A 6,172-nucleotide genomic window follows, 5' to 3' on the forward strand; every position below is an offset into this window, starting at 1 on the left:
GTGCCAAAAAAACAAAAAAGTTTGTTTTTTTTTTTTTTTTTTTTTTTTTTTTTTTTTTTTTTTTTTACCCTTGTGTGACAAAAAGCTATTTACTCAGCATCAAATGACTGGAAACCTTTTCAATGCCAGTAAATCTAGGACAGAGCAAAATAGCCTTAAAAAAACCACAAAAAGGCAGAGAGGATTCCCCCTACCCCCCCCTTTTTTTTTTTTTTTAAAAAAAAAGTTATTTGGGAAAAAAAAAAAAAAAAAGGCAGGGAGGATTCCCCCTCCCCCCCCCTTTTTTTTTTTTTTAACAGAAAAAGTTATGTGGGAAATAACAAAAATAGTCACTATATATATATATATAAAAAACACTTGCTTCTATTAATCCAACCACTGTCTCAAACATCATGCACACCTGATTTTTTCCACTGCTGCTCGAGTATTCTTTCTTCCTTCTACTCTTCTCGTCAAAAAAGGACAGAGCATATCCTCTTATTTAGAAAGGTTTTAAGTCTCTCTCCAAAGGTATCTCTAACATCTTACTTTTATGCACAAGATAAAGGTCTGGCAGATTATTTTTACAGCAGTACATTAATTTTTTTAAACAACTTCAGTATTTACTGTATAAACATGTGATATAATAATTAGTTTCTTCTTTTCACCTTCTTGGACAGAAAAAAGGGCCCTTGCATTAATCAGTAAGATTGAATATAAAGTGCTAGAGAATAAGAAGGGAAATTTTCACCTTTTTGACTAATGAGAATCCTGCTGACAAGAGTAGATGCACCCTGAATAGCTTTAAATAATCAATGAGTCGACTCACTTCTAAAAGTCAAGGCCATAAAACCTCAGTAGTTCCATCCATTTCTTCTTCATTCATCCACTGAATTAGGTGCTTCAGCTCTCAAGAAAGAGCAGAACTGTTCAGCCTTTCTAAGCAAACACCCACTTAAATACATGCTGGGGAAAGAGAGGGGATTGTTCAGATTCTTCATAAAACAAACTCAGAAAGGCAGGTTCAGCTCTTTCCACCTTTCTCGCCTGGAGTTTGAACAAACAAACATCTTCATTCTGTTTTCCATAACTCAGTGTCTCCCTTTCCAATAAATTTAATTCAGAGTTATTATCCATATCTGCCTAACATCTGACTGTCTTTTAAATAAGCAGTATTTGGAAACAAAAAGCAGACACCAGGACTTTATTTTCCGATCGACTATCCTGATGGCTGGAGCTCCTTTAGCTTACTCATCTGCTTATGGGTCCCACCATATGTGCTGCAAAGACTGTGCACATTCTAGATTCTACTTTGATCAAAACACTAGGACAACAAACTGTTCAGCTGCAGAACTGCAGCCGTGGCAATCCTCTCACATGATGCTGGAGACTTGCTTCTCCAGTCCCCACCTCGTCCCTGCCCACTGCAGCCCTGGTGAATCACAGGCAGGCAGCTGTGCCAGCAGGCAGCTGTGCCAGCAGCCAGCCGCCTACAAGACCCTGGAGCCAGAGGCAGCTCCACCAGGAAACACACCTCCACACGAGTGCTTAGACACAGAAAGCTTCTCTGGGAGGTGACCTCTTCCCAGTTTCGGCTGTCCCTATGATATGTGCAGTGCCACAGAGCGGACCAAGGAATGCTAAGAGCTCCTCAGAAGTGACTAGACAGAAGCTTAGCATTTTCCCTTCTGTCAGTTAAATCCGAACCTGTGTGCATTCCCATGCGTAGGAAAAGCGAGAACGCTGGGAGCCTTGCCCAGTTCTGACTCAAAATCACTCATTAGAGCAAAACACACATAAATATGGAGGCAAGACTCTCATCATCTACAAACTCTTTGAACACGCACACACCAATAAAACAATCAAATACAAGATGTACATTAGTAAGTCTTGTTCCATTTTTTTAATTAAATGGATTTGCATAGTATGACATGATAAAAACTGCACAATGCGTACCACGATGAATAAAAACAGATGAGATCATGCTTAGCCAAACTTTTTTTATTTATTTACAACAGGACGGTATAGGATCAGGCCCTATAGATCATACCATGTAACTTCAGCCAGTGCTCAGTTAAGTAAGGGACGGCACTAAGGAACTGGAACTTCACAGTGCAGCAGGAAACAGGAATTCAGTAGAAGATGGAAGTCATCAGTCCTAATTACCCTAACAACTACCAACCTGGGCAGTGCTGTCACTGCTTCTGTCCCTGAAAAGGGCTTATTTTTAAATACATGGTTTGTACACCTGTCCAGAGACCCAAGCGCTTGTAAAGCACTCAAAATTAAGGGCACTCATGCCCTCTTAAGCTTTCTGGTAGAAACATGCACATAGTTCATAGAAAAGGCACTAAGAAACAGAAACGTAAACATACCTGAAAGAAAAGGCAACATGCCAAGACCAAATTCAATTTTCTCCACTGTTGTATTACTGACAGTATCCGATGGATGGAATCCTGTGAACTACTTCATGCTGTGTTAATTACTAGGGCTCTCCTGACATCTTCCCAATGTGTTTCTTAGAAGGTGACCACAAAGTCTGGTCCTTCAGATTCCATTAACTTCAAGGGAGAATGCATTAGAGTATCAGACACAAACATGAGCAATGTTTGGAGGCATCAGTACTCTATTTGTCCCCTCCATAACCTAATCTCACCGTGACTATGAGTCTGGAGCGTAAATCATATCACCACTCACACCTCTGAGGAATCCGAAAGTCAACAGGAGTCCCGGTTGCTAACTCCATCCATTTGAACAGTGAGGCAGCCGACTCCCACATGAGATCTTCACAGAGAACTTAGGGTCGTTTTCCTTGAACTCTGGCAGATCTCCTAGGATACGTACTTTCAAGATTTTCCTCACACAAAGGGTATAAATATACCTTCTACTTATCTTAATGAAAGCAAATACAGCACAATTCCAGAATCACCACTCCAGAACAGCTGAAGAATTACATCCAAAACAATTTAACAAATGTACTATCTTCTCATAGTCTTCTTCACCTTAAACATGCAGAATACTCACGTAGCCTGCTCTGCCTTCCTGGAGGAAAGGTGGGTGCGCAAAGACAGCGACCACAACAACATGAGCAGCATGCTGTGGCTTGCATCGTGGGTCTACACTTGCACACATTTTCTCAAGTGGAAAAGAAACTATATTGTTGCTGGATTATACAGTATTTACCTAATTGAGGCAATTATTGCACTGATCATATTTAATTACCTTATGTAACACAAATACTTTTCATCTGTAAAATTACTTTTTTTTTTTATCTGTGATAGTAATAAACCAGCCATTGTACCAAAAAAACAAAACAAAAAGGGGGCCACCTCAGATTACGGTAGATGTACCGTTTTTCCAGTTTGAGGTAGCACATATGAAAGAACACCCATTTTCAAAATGAAGCCCTGAAAAAATGACCACCCATACTGCTTTGGGTAGATCACTAGAAGCAGCTCTCTTCCTGCTGGGGAAGTAGCACTTAAGCCAACCGCTCCAGCATCATTTAACAGACCTGATTTTTCATGAACTCCAGAGGGTTTTTGTGGCAGGGTTTGGTTTTAGGATTTTTGGGTGTTGATTTAGTTTTTTATGGTATTTGGGGTTGGGGTGGGTTGGTTTTCTGTTTGTTGTGGTTTACTCTCCACCCTCTGCCCCTTTTTTTTTTTTCCCCCCCACTGGCAGTGCTGGGATTAAGTGGGTGGAGAAAGGCAGCCTGACTCACGTTACACAATACGCATGTAAAAAGGCTTGTTCAAACTTTTAGTGCATAGTCCTTGCACAAATGAAAGCTGCCAAAAGATTTCAGCAGCTTTCTAAAGCTGATGGATGGCTTCTATAAAGATTTTAACACTCTCATCCACATCTTTAAGTTCAATTTAGTTGTATCATTTTCATTCTACAAGCTACTGATAAATGAGAGTATCTGCAGTCAGAGCTACAGTCAGAGCTAGAGTACTGCCTCAGGAAATTATTAATGCAAGAGCAACTGTAAGATCTGGTTCAGAATTTCAAAGTCTGAATACGTTTTAATCAGAAGAATTACAGATCCTCAACTTCATGTATTAGAAATATTCGTAATAGGGCTAAAGTTTAAATAATTGCGGTTGGAAATCAGAGTACTCTTAACAGCGTGTATACAGACACGGGCACGCATGTGCGCTGCCACCTGCTGTATGCCTTCTGTATCCTTGTGTTTCCCCCTATAGTTTAGCTATTTGTTAAAAAAAAAACAACAAACAAACACAAGCAGCTAAAACTTGATTTATTCTCAGATGGAGAGAATACCACAGTTAGATGAAAAGTCTCACCAGCCGTCACAGAGAGACCACCTCAGTGTTTGCCTTTAACAAGCTACCTGGCACTGACACCATTTAAAGCACAGACAAGCTGCAAAAAGAACAGAATAGCGTTAAACTCGGTAAGAGGAGGATACCAACTATGAGACTAAGAAAAATCATCCTATTAAAGCTTTTGCAACAAAGCAAGCAGAGGCTTCTCTCTCCGGTCTCCCAAGGCCTAAGCAGATCGTTACCCGCTGCTCAGAGCTGGCCCAGGAGGATGAGGGGGTCCCCCAGGCAGAGGCACCTCCGTGTCCGTGGGTGGGCAGCCACCAAAGCAGGGGTCACAAACACTTCTCTGGTGTTCTCCACAAGAGGGCCCCTCTTGTCAGCACTGCAGGATGCTCGAGTAGATCTGATCAAAAAATCCTACCTGGTGTGAGCGAGCCAACCTTCTCAGCACCGAACTCACTTTGCCATCTGTGCGTTTATGAATAGCAGAGTAAAAAAAACCCTTGCCCCGGAAATCAAGCCATTTCCCTGAGGAAAGCTAGTAAAGTGCAGCAGACCCTCTGCCCAACAATAAAGGAATCCACTTGTCCCAGCTCTCTGCAAAGGCCTCGTGCTGCGGTGAGAGCTTTCTCCAGGGTCAGCTCTGGAAGTCTGGGTACCCAGCCACAGCGGGGAAAAACAAATGGACCAAACACACCACACCACACTCATGGCTATTTGGCTGGTTGGGTTTGTTTTTTAAACAGGAGCACTAAGTCAACCAGTAGGTAATTTCATCAAACCAGGACGGGAGGTTGACCTTCCTGAGGAGCCGGATCCAGACACGGGCGTTCCGCTTGCGGAGCAGACCGCAGCCGAAGCCACCGGCACGGCACAGCCCTCCCTGGGCACACATATCTGCTCACTCACCGACGGACCAAACAGCCCCGGAGCAGCTCCCTGACATGCTCCCAGGGTGTTCCTGTTGGCAAACACTTGGAAAGCAGCGTCTGCGATAACTCAGAGACCTAAAAAACCTCAACAGACAACAAACAGCCCATGATAGTTTGACTTTGACATTTCACACACAAGGAAGTTTTGAATGAACTTTGACAGCATGAAGCAATTTAAACTCAAAATATTCAACAACTCATGCAAGGAGATCCACCTCCCGCCTACAAGTATGTCCTAATGAGTACAAGTTCAACACGGTGACACGAAAATTGCAAAGCAAACTGAGAGTAAATCTAGGCACATAAGACCTTTTAAAACTATACATATAGTTTACATATACATCTATCACCTGGCAGCTCATCTCCAGTTTTGGTAAACAATTAAAAAAAATCTGATAATACAGTTTAAAAAAAGTTAATCACATCAACAACGTAAAGTAGAGAACTTTGAAAAGAGCTGGTTAAGCTTGGCTTTAAAAATGCAGTGACAGCCAGTTCTTCCTGCAGAAAATGAAGTTAACGCGGTTGCAAACCCTGAAACACATAGGATGACAGATGCACATCCCTCCTGAAGCTGAAGATCACCAGGAGGGATTCGTAAAAGGATTTCTGAGCAAATCACTATACTCCTAACTTTATTAAAGACGAGACAGCATTTGGACGGGTCTGCCCACAGTTGTTGCTTGTGACTGCATGCCACGCTTTATAAAACATGCATTTAAAATATTATACTTAGAAACACGGTTAACCAACGGCCATATGGCTTATTCATATGTTGTTTTGATGAAAAACCTCCCTTTGCGATTCAGAGAGAAACTTGGACGTATGTTAGAGAAGTGGCAAAGGGTGAGTGGAATTGTACTGTGGAAGGAGGAAAAAAGGGAGAGAGGAAGAGGACTGAAAGCTGGAGTCGGACTTCACAGTCCAGCAAGCAGCACATCCAGTGAACATGCCAGAAAGGCTACCCCG

The sequence above is a fragment of the Buceros rhinoceros genome, unplaced genomic scaffold (genome assembly GCF_000710305.1).
Source record: "Buceros rhinoceros silvestris isolate BGI_N320 unplaced genomic scaffold, ASM71030v1 scaffold13248, whole genome shotgun sequence".
NCBI classification, from domain to species: Eukaryota; Metazoa; Chordata; class Aves; order Bucerotiformes; family Bucerotidae; genus Buceros; species Buceros rhinoceros.